Below are 15,081 nucleotides of genomic sequence, written 5' to 3' on the forward strand. Positions count from 1 at the left end.
GATACAGGCACCAAACCACTATTCCCCAAAGTAGGCCCTCAGCTCCAATGAGAAAAATCTACTCTTTCCATGGACCCCTAGGTGAATTTTTCCCTTTCTCAATTTTGAAGCCTTGCTTATAATCACCCCCTACCTGCAAAAACTATCCAACATCTGCCAGTTGGAATCCTGTCTTACAGAGCCCAGGTAAAATCCGGTCTTTTCTGAAGCCATCACTGATCAGTCCACTTGCCCAGATGACTCATTTAACACTCAGTCTCATACTGACAGCCTTCTCCCTGTCCACCCTCTTCTTCATTTACAGATATGCAGGTTGGTTGTTTAGACCTCGGAGTGCATTCTACCATAGGAATGATGTTGCACACAGTGGCTTAGGGACGGCCATAACCATATGTTGGCTGCTCCACATAAGACCATTTAACTCATAGTGGAACTGAATTGTCAAGATTCAGGAGTGGAACTTGTTATGATTAAGATTCAGGGCTTCCCAAGTGGCACTAGTGTTAAAGAATCCACCTGCCAATGCAGGAGACTCAAGAGACGTGGTTTCTATCCCTGAGTTGGGAAGATCCCCTGAAGTAGGAAATGGCACCCTGATTTCAGTATTCTCACCTGGAAAATTCTGTGGGCAGAGAAGCCTGGAAGGTTGTGGTCCATAGGGTCACAAAGAGTTGGAGACAACTGAAGTGACTTAGCACACACATATGCACACACACACACTAGAATAGTCTGCTGCTGCTGCTGCTAAGTTGCTTCAGTTGTGTCCGACTCTGTGCGACCCCATAGATGGCAGCCCACCAGGCTCCCCTGTCCCTGGGATTCTTCAGGCAAGAATACCGAAGTGGGTTGCCATTTCCTTCTCTGATGTATGAAAGTGAAAAGTGAAAGTGAAGTCGCTCAGTCGTGTCCGACTCCTAGCGACTCCATGGACTGCAGCCTACAAGGCTCCTCTGTCCATGGGATTTTCCAGGCAAGAGTACTGGAGTGGATTGCCATTGCCTTCTCCATTAGAATAGTCTACCTACTGAATATTCAGTCAAACCCATTTTCTCTACAGGTAGAATCATTAAAATTGGGGTTTAAATGGATACTTAAGGAAAAAAAACAAACAAAAATCTTCCCTAACTGGAAGAGAGGAAGAGAGGCCTGAAGTTGCCCACAGGTGGAATGTCCTTCTGAGAACCTAATACCTATTTGTAAACTACATGATATAGTAGAGGCATAGTGGCTTAGGGATTCATCAGTTCTGCATTCAAAATCCAATTCCATAACTTTGCAGTGTGAAGTATTAAGTTATTTGATTATCTGAATTTCAGTCTTCTCATTTATAACGTGATAATAATATTACCTCAGGGATTTATTTTGAGGAATAAAAAAGATAACATGTAAGGTGTATGGTATAGAGTCTGGCATATAGTAAGTATCTAAGTATTCAATACATATTAATTCCTTTTCCCTCTACTTTCAGTTCAATTCAGTTCGGTCACTCAGTTGTCTCCGATTCTTTGTGACCCCATGAACTGCAGCACGCCAGGCTTCCCTGTCCATCACCAACTCCCAGAGCTTACTCAAACTCATGTCCATTGAGTTGGTGATGCCATCCCACCATCTCATCCTCTGTCATCCCCTTCTCCTCCCGCCTTCAGTCTTGCCCAGCATCAGGGTCTTTTCCAGTGAGCCAGTTCTTCTCATCAGGTGGCCAAAGTATTGGAGTCTCAGCTTCAACATCAGTCCTTCCAATGAATATTCAGGACTGATTTCCTTTAGGATGGATGGGTTGGATCTCCTTGCAGTCCAAGGGACTCTCAAGAGTCTTCTCCAACACCACAGTTCAAAAGCATTAATTCTTTGGTGCTCAGCTTTCTTTATAGTCCAACTCTCACATCCATACATGACCACTGGAAAAACCATAGCCTTGACTAGATGGACCTTTGTTGGCACAGTGATGTCCCTGCTTTTTAATATGCTGCCTAGGTTGGTCATAACTTTTCTTCCAAGGAGTAAGTGTCTTTTAGTTTCTTGGCTGCAGTCACCATCTGCAGTGATTTTGGAGCCCAAGAAAATAAAGTCTGTCACTATTTCCATCGTTTCCCCATCTATTTGCCATGAAGTGACGGGACAAGCTGCCATGATCTTAGTTTTCTGAATGTTGAGTTTTAAGCCAACTTTTTCACTCTCCTTTTTCACTTTCATCAAGAGACTCTTTAGTTCTTCTTCACTTTCTGCCATAAGGCTGGTGTTATCTGCATATCGAGGTTATTGATATTTCTCCCAGAAATCTTGATTCCAGCTTGTGCTTCATCCAGCCTGGCATTTCTCATGATGTACTCTGCATATAAGTTAAATAAGCAGAGTGACAATATACAGCCGTGACATACTCCTTTCGTGATTTGGAACCAGTATGTTGTTCCATGTGCAGTTGTAACTGCTGCTTCTTGACCTGCATACAGATTTCTCAGGAAGTAGGTCAGGTGGTCTGGTATCCCCATCTCTTCAAGAATTTTCCACAGTTTGTTGTGATTCACACAGTCAAAGGCTTTGGCGTCCCTTTATTTTAGACATAAGCTTATTTGTACCTTGAATTTAAGATGTCATATCCATTGTGAACTGTGAGCCATGGCTGAAAAGTAGACAAAACAACACAAACACCAAGTTTTGAGAATTTATATGCTGTGCTCTTTCTATTCCTTGTTTCTCTACCTGCTTTCTTCCACGGATGTCATGCTGATAGGAAGCATACAAACGTTTTCTAAAATGGTTAGAGCATGACCACCACAATTCGTTTCTGATGCTCCCCGGAGTGTGTTCTAACTGACCTTTCCGGAGTGTATTAATACATGTTTTTAAGTCAAAACTCCAGGAAACAGGATGAAACTTCAGAAGAAATCTTGAAATCTCTGAGATATTAATTTTGGAGACCTAGTGGTATTTTGGATACAACATTCTTAGTGTAGTGACATTCTGAAATCTTAAACCCTCTGTCCAGGGAGTAGGCTGGGGAAACATTCAGTGATGCAATTTCAGCAATGAAGTTGTTGAAATGTGGCTTGAGTTTTGGGAAATAGGTGACGTGTTAAACAGCTGGGACTCCAGGGATGGTGATGCACTGCGCCAGCTGTGGACCAAGAACTTATTCAAGTCTGCTGACTCTGGAAGACTCAGTTTTTCAATGTGAACAACATGGAAGATAATAATTTTCTGCAAGCTCCTTTTCCAACCTGCTGTGTTTGTATATACTATTTGAGACTTTAAATTTTTTTCATTTGTTTCAGTTGTGCTCATAATTGCTTACTGAAGCATTTTTATAATGGATGCTTTAAAATTCTTGTCAGAATTCCAACATCTCTGTCATCTTGGTGTTGAACTCCATTGGTTGTCTTTTCTCATTCAACCTGAGATTTCCCTGATTCTTGGTATGATGAAGTACTTTCATTTGTGTCTGGGACACTTTGGGTATTGTGTTATGAGACTGTGGATCTTATTTAAATCTTCTTTTTGAGCAAGATTCCTCTGACTCCACAATGGGCAGGGAAGGGCATCGTACCTTGATTCTGTCCAGTTGGGTGGAAGTCCAGTTCCCCACTCAGCCTCTGCTGACAGTTGAGAATGGGGTGGCACTCTGTTATTGCTGGAGGTAGATGGGCTCAGGCTTCGCCCAGATCCTGCTGACATCACCCTGGCTGGAAAGGAGAGGGTGTCTAGTTACTGCTGTATGTATGCTCTCCACTGACACACGGAGGATAGAGCATGCTTACTGTCCCCTGGAGGTGCTGGAAGCCCTGGCTTCCCACTCAGTCGCGGCTGACACCACCCTAGCAGGTGCCTGGACCATTCTGGCAGTAGCAGACTGCCAAAATATAACTAGTTCTCATCTCTTTCTTCACTTTAAAAATCTTTTGACCCATCCACAAAGTAGACAGAAGAGTATTGTGCATATGAGCTCAGCTGCTTCAGGTGTGTCCGACTCTTTGTGATCCCATGGACTATATAGCCTGCCAGACTCCTCTGCCCATGGGATTCTTCAAGCAAGAATACTGGAGTGAGTTGCCATGACCTTCTCCAGGGGATCTTTCCAACTCAAAGATTGAACCTGTGTCTCCTACATTGCAGGCAGATTTTTTATGCTGAGCCACTGGGGAAGTCTACAGAGAAGAGTATAATGAACTCCATATACCCATCACCCAAATTCTGCAATTTTATTTTGCTAATCTAGTTTTATCTATCTCCCTCAGACTTTTTATTGCTTACATATTTTATAGCAAACCCCAGATATTATTTTATTTAGTAATATACCCTTCACATGGAATTAAAAAAAACACAATCTCAATTCCATTATCACTCTTGGTAAAATTAATAACAAGTCCTTAGTATCATTTTATATCAATCTTCATTCAAATTTTCATGATTGTGTCAAAAAATCTTTTTTACAGCTGGTTTTTCAAATTGCAGCTTCCACCATAAAAACTAACATATGCACTTCCCTTTTATTAGTAGTTGCTGCCCATTTTTCTACTCCCCTTTATGATCCAGTTCTGTGAATTTACAGGTGCGTACATGAGTGCTCAGGCGTGTCTGACTCTTTGTGACCACATGGACTGTAGCCTTCCAGCCTCCTCTGTCTATGGGATTTCCCAGGCAAGAATACTAGAGTGTATTGCCATTTTCTTCTCCTGGGGATCTTCCTGACCCAGGGATCAAATCTGTGTCTCCTGCATTAGCAGGATTCTTTACCACTGTGCCACCTAGCTATCTCTAATTCCTTAGCTCCCATTTTCTCTTTAACCTATTTCAATCAGGATCCCTTATAAATCAACTGAAACCAATCAACGTCAACAGGGGCCTCCATGTTGTCAAATTCAATACATTTTTTTCCAATATTTATGCAACTGCCAAGCAACTGAGACAGCTGATGTTTTCCTCTTTCTGGAATGCTTTCTTCACCTGGTTTCTGGGACATCATGCTCACCTTCTTTGTCAGTCTCACTAGCTACTCTTCCACTTCTTGATCTCTCAGTTTTGGGATACTCGAGAAAGTACTGTGCCCTCTTAAGTATATGCTTGTCTTTCTTTGTTATCACAAATTCATATGTTCACTCCCAACCTTTCCCCTGACCTCCAAGCTATATGTGTAATCAGCTCAACATGTACCTTCCCCTGGGTATTAAATAGGCATCTTAAACTTAACACCTCCAAATCAGGACTCCAAATAAAACTATACTCCTCCCAAACCTTCCTCATTTCAGTAAATGGCACAGCAATAGTAAAAGGAAAGAGAGCAAGGAGTTAACATTGCATTTTAAGCTTAAGTTGTCACAGAAGGCCTCTCCAAAGAGGCGATATTTGAGCAGAAATTAGAATGATGAGAAGGAGGCATTCAGGAGTCAGCTTGGATTAAAAACAACACAAAACAGGAAAGAGAGGCAGACAGAGGGGTGGTTATCTGTCTATTAATTATTTTCTTAGACCCCACATCCATTTATCAACAAATCATTTTGACCCTGCCTTCAAAACAAATATGGAATCTGATTAGCCTTTTTTGTTTGTTTGTTTTTTGGCCATGAGATATGTGGGATCTTGGTTCCCTGACCAGGAATCAAACCTGCACCCTCTTTAGTAGAAACTTGGAGCGTTAACCACTGGACTGCCAGGGAAGTCCCTGACTAGTCTTTACTTCTCCCGTTACTACTGCCTTTTTCCAAGTCACTGCCATTTTCAGTAGACCACAGTATCATTTTTCAAGTGGTCTTCCCTTGGAATGTAATCTCTATCAGAACACAGACCTATTTAATTCACTGATGTACCCCCTGCACTTGCAACAAAGCCTGGTGTATAGTGATGCTCAGTAAATTATTATTGAATGAATAAGTGATTGACCTACTTTCATCAGCCAGAGTGATCTTTTAACAAAGTTCAAGATACCTCTCTGCTCAGTAAATACCCTCCAGGGATTTTGGCTTTCCAGGTGGCTCTAGTGGTAAAATCCCACCTACCAATGCAGGGGAGAACCACCTACCAATGCAGGGAAGAACTATCAATAACCTCAGATATGCAGATGACACCACCATTATGGCAGAAAGCAAAGAAGAACTAAAGAAGCTCTTGATGAAAGTGAAAGAGGAGAGTGAAAAAGTTGACTTAAAACTCAACATTCAGAAAACTAAGATCATGGCATCTGGTCCCATCACTTCATGGTAAATAGATGGGGAAACAGTTGAAACAGTGACAGACTTTATTTTCTTGGGCTCCAAAATCACTGCAGATGGTGACTGCAGCCACGAAATTAAAAGATGCTTGCTCATTGGAAGAAAACTATGACCAACCTAGACAGCATATTAAAAAGCAGAGACATTACTTTGCCAACAAATGTCTGTCTAGTCAAAGCTATGGTTTTTCCAGTAGTCATGTATGGATGTGAGCAGTGGACTATAAAGAAAGCTGAGCACCAAAGAATTGATGCTTTTGAACTGTGTTGTTGGAGAAGACTTTTGAGAGTCCCTTGGACAGCAAGGAGATTCAACCAGTCCATCCTAAAGGAAATAAGTCCTGAATATTCATTGGAAGGACTGATACTGAAGCTGAAACTCCAATACTTTGGCCACCTGATTGAGAAGAACTGACTCATTGGAAAAGACCCTGATGCTGGGAAAGATTGAAGGCGGGAGGAGAAGGGGACGACAGAAGATGAGATGGTGGGATGGTATCATCGACCCAATGGACATGAGTTTGAGTAAATTCCGGGAGTTAGTGATGGACAGAGAGGCCTGGTGTTCTGCAGTCCATGGGGTCACAAAGAGTCGAACATGACTGAGCGACTGAACTGAAACTGAAACCAATGCAGGAGACATAAGAGACATGGGTTTGATTCCTGAGTCAGGAAGATCCCCTGGAGGAGGAAATGGCCACCCACTCCAATATTCTTGCCTGGAGAATCCCATGGACAGAGGAGCCTGTTGGGTTATGGTCCATAGGGTTGCAAAGAGTCAGACACAATTGAAGTGACTTAGCACGCATACAGGGATTTTGTATCACACATTAAACTTAAAGTCAGATTCTAAAACTTATACCATCTGGCTCCTACTTATCTCTCCAAGTCCTCTGCAACCACCTTTTCTCTTGTTCTCTCTACTCCATCCTCTTGGTCCCCTTGATGTACCTCATCTATGCAAAGCATGTCCTGTTTTATGGCTACATATGGCTGTTCCTTCTGCCAGGGACCTTTTCCCCCCAGATCTTCACTTGACTCCTTCTCATCTTACTAGTTTCTGCTCAATCTCTCCTCTCAGAGCAGCCTTCTGATAACCTTAGTGTACCAACTTCCTTACTGCTCTCTTTTCTTTTATGATGACTTTTTTTCGTTCATAGTTCTTAGGCATCTCTAGCTCAACAAATATTGTTGAATGACAAGATGCATTGATCTGGCAATATAACCTTCTTGCCTTGCAGGTGAATACACTTGGGTCAGAGATGTGGAGTTACTCGCCAAAGTCTCTTGTTAAGTTGGTATCTGAGCTGGGGCTCCACTGCGCTCTTCTAGTGTCCTGGTTCCGAGCAAGTTTTACTGCATGATGTTGTCATGAGGCCCTGAGAACTCTAGTGATCCCATTCTCTGCCCGTTATAAACACAGAGTCTGCTGGATGTTGTTATTTCACATCTTTAACAATACAGCAAGCTGGCTGGCAATTCCCAGGATTTCTCAAAGGGGAGAGGAGGAGCAGAACACCTCTGCTGGTTTCTCCTCTGAAATGGAGGCTTTGCAACGTCAGCTGCCGTGCCATTGTTGGACAACAATATGTGTCTCAGAGGCAAGGAAAATTTCCCACACTCTGTGCTCACCAGACGCCTGGCTGGTGTGCCCCGGTCTCCCCGTTACTCCTGAGTTCCTTGTTTCTTTTTCCTCCCTCTTTGTTATGTCATCTATTCATGACTGGGGCAAGATGCCATGCTATTCTTTCTCAATTCTGGATCAGTCTGTTATTAGCTATTCTCCTTGGGTGCCCTATTCATAGAAACCTAACCACCCCAGTCGCAATAGGTGAATTCTGTGGAAAACTGCAGGGCACGTTTTTCCTGCTTGGATTGTGCTTTTCCTGTGATTCAGCAGTCTTCAGAGGGAGCTCTTCACCACGTTATACCGTCGCGGCTCATGTCCACGGGTCCGCAGAGGCTAAGTGCCATCCAAATTTTGTGGGTGTTCTCAGGGGATACTACAGCTAAATCACAACAAGGTGAACCTGTGTGGGTGGGTTTGCCAGATCCATCTATGGTTTTAAGAGACTTAAAAACAGAAAGGTTCTCATGGTAAGAGCAAGTTGGTAGAGAAGTTAAACATGCAATGCTCAGGTCACTCGAGGTTAAACTTGAATTCTTCTCCCTCACCCCCCCATCATTTCTAACACTCTCCTAGGATGCCCTGCTTTCTGGACATCAGAAAGCAGAGCTCAGAGTAACAACGAGCCTGATAAAAATCTGGTGTTTTGTATTGTGCTTTTAGCAGTTTTCAGAAGGGAGCTGAATCCAGGCAGAGAATCCTTTCATCTGCAGAGCTTAAGTGCAGGATGTTGGGAATTGGGCTCCAATTCAGTTAACATGTGTTCAGTCATTTTTGTCTGTGAAGTTAGATACTCTCTTTTCCTACTTCAGGAGTTAGATATGTATATATGCATATATATTTGGTGTGTGTATTCATGTCTGTGTGTATGCATGCGTGAAAGAACTGAACAAAGTGTCTTTGTCAAATCATCAGATAGAGTGGAAACAGGACAGTATTATGATTAAGAGTGCAGAATCTAGGCTTGGGAGCCCAAAGGCCTGGATTCCAACTCCTGTTGCACATCTCATGTGCTTTTTGATTTGAAAGAAGTTCCTTTTCCTTTCTGAGCCTGGTTTCTTTATATGGAAAATAAAGTTACTAATAATATTAATCTCAAAAACATACAAACAACTCCTGCAGCTGAATTCCAGAAAAATAAACGACCCAATCAAAAAATGGGCCAAAGAACTAAACAGACATTTCTCCAGAGAAGACATACAGATGGCTAACAAACACATGAAAAGATGCTCAACATCACTCATTATTAGAGATGCAAATCAAAACCACAATGAGGTACCATTTCACGCCCATCAGAATGGCTGCTATCCAAAAGACTAAAAGCAATAAATGCTGGAGAGGGTGTGGAGAAAAGGGAACCCTCTTACACTGTCGGTGGGAATGCAAACTAGTACAGCCACTATGGAGAACAGTGTGGAGATTCCTTAAAAAACTGGGAATAGAACTGCCATACGACCCAGAAATCCCACTGCTGGGCATACACACCGAGGAAACCAGAATTGAAAGAGACACGTGTACCCCAATGTTCATCGCAGCACTGTTTACAATAGCCAGGACATGAAAGCAACCTAGATGTTAATCAACAGACGAATGGATAAGGAAGCTGTGGTACATATACACAATGGACTATTACTCAGCCATTAAAAAGAATACATTTGAATCAATTCTATTGAGATGGATGAAACTGGAGCCCATTATACAGAGTTAAATAAGCCAGAAAGAAAAACACCAATACAGTATACTAATGCATATATATGGAATTTGAAAGATGGTAACGATAACCCTATATGCGAGACAGCATAAGAGACACAGATGCATAGAACAGTCTTATGGACTCTGAGGGAGAAGGTGAGGGTGGGACGTTCTGAGAGAATAGCATTGAAACATGTATATTATCATATGTGAAACAGAACACCATTCCAGGTTCGATGCATGAGACAAATGCTCAGGGCTGGGGCAATGGGATGACCCAGAGGGATGGGATGGGGAACACATGTAAACCCATGGCTGATTCATGTCAATGTATGGCAAAAACCACTACAATATTGTAAAGTAATTAGCACCCAACTAAAATAAATAAATTTATTTTTAAAAAAAGAAAAAAAAATAATATCAGCCTCATGGGGTCAGCATGGGTATTAATATATATGGACATGAATAAAATGCTTAGTATCATTCTAAGTGTTTAATAAGTATTAGCTATAATTATTATTAATAATTGTGGGCTTCCCAGGTTGTGCTAGTGGTAAAGAATCCACCTGCCAATGCAGGAGACGCAAGAGCTGTGGGTTCGATCTCTGGGTCGGGAAGATCTCCTGGAGAAGGAAATGGCAGCCCACTCCAGTAGTCTTGACTGGAAAATTCCATGGACAGAGGAGCCTGGTGGGCTATAGTCCGTGGAAGAGCAAAGAGTTGGACGCAACTGAATGCACCCACACACATATTAATAATGAATGATGAATGCAATGCACAGTGCCATAGAAGCAGAGCTGAAACAGTGTTCAATATTTTCTAACATATTCCCTTCTCTTTAGAATTTCATTGGTGTTTCCTCTATCTGTGTGATTTCACACCTTCGCTGAAATAAACCTCTCCAGATACATGTTCACGGTGGTCCTTAGAAGGAAGTCTCTTTGTTGCTTGGTGGTCTTTTGGGAGTCCCTCAGGTATTTTTTTCCTAAAGGACTTTGAGTCATATTTCTGTATTTTCTTCCTTAGTTAAACCTGTTTTGTGAGCTGTAGGAATGGTACAAATAATCGTGTGGGATTTACTCTACCCATTCATTTATCCTTGTAGATGAATAAAATTAACCTAAAATGATGAGCACTGGGGAGACAAAAAGTGGCATGAAAGAGGGTGGAGAGGAAAAAGAAGGTGGAAATAGCTTCCCAGTTAGGACTGAGTTTGGCTACATGTAACCAATTCCAAATAATGGCTTAAAGAAGATAAAGCTTTATTTGTATCATTTAGAAAAAGTTCTGAGAGAGGTGGTCCGGGGTTAGTGTGGTTCTTTCTGGCCTTCTGGACCGGTTCACATTTCCTCTCTTTCATCCTTGGTGTGTGGAGGAAGGAGGGAGAGGTCCAGAGTTGTTCCTCTCAGCTGAGTAAGTTCCTTACATAAACTTCCACTTTCATCTCATTGGTCATCCCTAATTGCAAGAGAAAATGAAAGAATGCCTAGAAGAAAGCTGACATTCTGTTAGAAAGGGAGAAGGGGAGAATACATTTAGAGCAGAGAACCAGAAGTTTCTGCCATTGTTGGAAATTTTTCTAGTGCTTTTGGCAGGCGGATGCTTGTATGTATCAGAATTTCAAAGCATTTTATTCAAAAAAAGGATTTACTTATTTATTTGGCTGCCCAGGTCTTAGTTGTGGTACGTGGGGTCTAGTTCTGTGACCAGGGATCAACCCTAGGCCTCCTGTGTTGGGAGTGGGAGTCTTAGCCACAGGACCACCAGGGAAGTCCCTCAGAGCATTTTAAACACTTTCTTAATCAGGGACAGCCTAACGTCTTTCTCTTCAACTTCTCCACAAGGCTAGCATTGTTAGATGCTCCAAAAAAGAGCCTGAGGACATTTTCCATCTTTCCAGAAGTCTGCTTCAGGTCCTTTTTGTATAGGAAAAGATATAAGTTAATTAAAACAAAAATTACATTAAGAATTGTCAGGAACGTTCCTAACTTTGGGGAGTGAAAGAAAAAGATCCCTATTTTGAACATAGTGTTTGGAGCTCTGTGCTAAGTATCGATCCATTTATTCTATATTGATCAATCCATTTACAGCATTACCTTTGATTAAAAAATGTAAAACGTAACCTGAGAATAGTTTAAACCACCAAGCTTCAGTCCAATGAGAAACAAAAATTGGACTTTCCGATCTACCATACTTTATAATCTCTTGGCTCTTGAAATAAGTCAATTTATGCTAGAAGATTTTTTCTCATAATAAGAATTATTTGTTGTTAAAAAGTAAAGGAATTTTTTTATATCCCATGAGGCAGATATTCAATACGGACAAAGGCAACAATTGTTAGCAAATAATAAAACAAATAATTTTAAAAATGGTGTATTTGAGCCCTTGGAAAGCTCATGTCTACAACAACCAGGTTTTAAAGAATTCTGGTGTAGACACCAAGCTGATACACTCATCTGATGGTGAGAAATCCACATTGCAGCTTTGATGCTGGATCGCACCACACATTGGCTGGGACTAGGCAGCAGTAATGGGCTTCTCTGGTGGCTCAAAGGGTAAAGAATCTGCCTGCAATGCAGGAGACTTGGGTTCAAGCCCCAGGTTGGCAAGATCCTCTGGAGAAGGGAATGGCTACCCATTCTGGTATTTTTGCCTGGAGAATGCCATGGACAGAGGAGCCTGGTGGACTACAGACCATGCAGTCACAAAGAGGAGGACATGACTGAGCAACTAACGCATTCAGTTTTCAGGCAGCAGCAAAGGTAAAAGTAACCCAGTAGCACCCCACCTTGATAAATGGGCTTCCCTGATGGCTCAGACAGCAAAGACTCTGCCTGCAACGCAGGAGACCTAGGTTCAATCCTTGGGTCAGGAAGATCCCTTGAAGGAGGGCATGACAACCCACTCCAGTATTCTTGCCTGGAGAATCCATGGACAGAGGAGCCTGGTGGGCTACAGTTCATGGGGTCGCAAAGAGTCAGACACGACTGAGTGACTGACACTTTCACTTTTTCTTTCATTGACAAAACTATGTAAACTGGGCCTGATGAGGAGAGCAGAGCTGGTAGACCTGAAAAGCAATGTCGGGTGCTGAATCCCAGCAGATAGTCTACTTGAGGCATTTCTCTAAGAGGGCCAGATAGAGAAACAAGCCCAGGCATTCGTCAGGTACCTGAGCATTCAGGTGGGAATGAAAGTAAGATGAAACCTTCTAGAGGTTGACACAAGATTCACTGTATGGTGACAGGGGCTTTTCACAGCATGGATTGTCTTTCCTGAGGGTGGAGAGATGCAGTTAAGAGCACTGTGCTGGTTTGGACAAGGGCCAGAGAGACAGAGCAAGGTGGTCAGAAGTAGAGTGGTTCTCCTTTGCCTGGGACTCAGTCTCAGGATATGGGCATTTAAGTGTCAAACTGGGACAGTCCTGGCCACCTTATGAAGAAAGAGGGTTTTGAAGTCACAGGGGGACTTTGGGCTCGGTAGTGAGCCTCCAGATCATCCATTATCAGAGTTAAGGGGACCTCAGAGTCTGGCCAACTAGGCAAAATTTTTAACTCAATTTAGATTTCTCTAGACTACCCCCAACTGGCCATCTCTTCCCGAACCCTTCTGGATGGTTTGACTTTTTAGCAATTATCATGGAACCGGAAAATATTTTAAATGGAAGGTTACAAGAAAGAAATTCTCTTTTATTTGATCTATCCAGGAACAAAAGCACACATTTTGGTCCCAGAATAAATAAGCATCTACTCATGGTATTGTAATTACTTAATTACAATGTGCAATTACTGGGCTGGGGTGTACATACAAAGTAATAATATGCACATTTTTAAGCTACAGAGATATGTCATCAAGAGATGAAAAGTGAAAGTCACTCAGTTGTGGCCGACTCTTTGCGACCCCATACAGTTCATGGAATTCTCCAGGCCAGAATACTGGAGTGAGTAGCCGTTCCCTTCTCCAGGTGATCTTCCCAATCTAGGGATGGAACCCAGGTCTCCTGCATCACAGGTGGATTCTTTACCAGCTGAGCTATCAGGAAAGCCCTGGTCAAGAGATGGGCCTCTTTAAATTCCTTGGTGTCATGAGAGCCTGAAGAGTCTCAGTAGGACCCCCAGATTTCTGTAATTAATGTGATAACTGTAATTTCATAATATGTAATAAATTTGATTACTACAAAATAAATTCTCACTGCATGGGATCCTGGCATTCTGGTTTCTATTCAAGGCTGTGGTGTGGATGCCATGTGTAACTGATGTGTGGGGACATCAATGTCATAACAAACAGAGATGCACTGGAAAGATGACAAGATTTATAGCCAGAAGATCTGAGCTTGAGACCTACCTCCATCCTCTGACCTTGCCACGTTAGGCGGCTCAGAGAGATTAGGTGAGTTGCTCAAGGCAGCAAAACATCTTAAAGGACCTAGAATCCACGCCCCAGAAAACGGAGCCTAGATTCTGACTTCCTCGGCTCCTTTGCCTGCTAAACTATAATTCCCTGGAGGTGTTGGCTAACATAGTGCTAATGTTAAAACAGAAACTTGGGGGTCTTACTGATACTCTTCAGGCTCTCATGACACCAAGGAATTTAAAGAGGCCCATATCTTGATGACATATCTTTTTAGCTAAAAAATGTGCATATTATTACTTTGCGTGTGCAGCCCAGCCTGTAACTTCTCAGTTCACTTTAACTGCAGTCCCATGACTGACACAGATGTTATTGCTCCCCAATTACAGTGTTTTCTGCTTGGAGGCATCTTGTCTTCTGTAATATATCACGAGCCAGAGCCCAGTGCTAAACATTAGCTAGTAATTTATGATCATACCTTCTGAGGCAGAGAGGGCAGCCATAGCTCACTTTGGACTTGGAAAAGCACTCCACGTTTTCCCTCAGCTCTTTTTTTTTTCCCCCTCTTTTCTTTTTCTGCATTTGCTCATTACTCTATCTTTTCAATTTAGGGATGGCCTGGATCCTGCCATGTAAATCAAAGAAGAGAGGGCCTGACTCAGCCGCCTAGCCTGGGTCACCTGGAACCCATTATGATACAGGCTCATAAACACCTCCATTTTCCCTTCAGAGAGAGACCAGACCCACTGAAGTTAAGCTACCTGCATAAGAGCTGAGTGCGATCAGCTGTACTTAATCTTTAAATGTCCAACCTGCTGATAACCTTTGGTTTGCTTTGATAACTACGAAATAAATTCTCACTGCGTCGGATCCCAGCATTCTGGTTTCCATTCAAGGCTGTGGTGCAAATGTCATGGAATCTTGGACTGGACAGCAGTCCTTGGAGATCTCTGGGGCCAGTTACTGGCTTTCAGGCACTTAATTTCTAAGCCTCCCTCTGCCAACTTTAAATTTCCTTAGGGAATGACACAACGTTTCTGCATTATCAAGCTTTAGGTACTCCATGGGGTGAAAACCATTTGGAGGTGGGAGAAGGGAGGAAAAAGAAAGATCCATCAAGTTCAAAGCTTTACAGTCGTTATAACAGAAAGAACACTGGTCTGAGTTTCAAGCGTCTTGGGTTTGAATCCAACTCTTCTGTTCTTGTCTC

General features: G+C 42.4%; 1 long non-coding RNA gene across 1 annotated transcript in view; it reads left to right on the forward strand.

Annotated features, from left to right (window-relative positions):
• Positions 1–14,738, forward strand: part of LOC145534876 (uncharacterized) — a 55,082-nt gene extending 40,344 nt beyond the window's left edge. The window contains exon 5 of the long non-coding RNA XR_014075031.1: positions 14,483–14,738. This is a non-coding gene — a long non-coding RNA (uncharacterized LOC145534876). The remainder of the gene's footprint in view (positions 1–14,482) is intronic.
• The last annotated feature ends 343 nt before the right edge of the window (positions 14,739–15,081 follow it).

The sequence above is a fragment of the Giraffa tippelskirchi genome, chromosome 14, assembly GCF_054371585.1.
Source record: "Giraffa tippelskirchi isolate mGirTip1 chromosome 14, T2T-mGirTip1v1.2.pri, whole genome shotgun sequence".
Taxonomy (NCBI): Eukaryota; Metazoa; Chordata; class Mammalia; order Artiodactyla; family Giraffidae; genus Giraffa; species Giraffa tippelskirchi.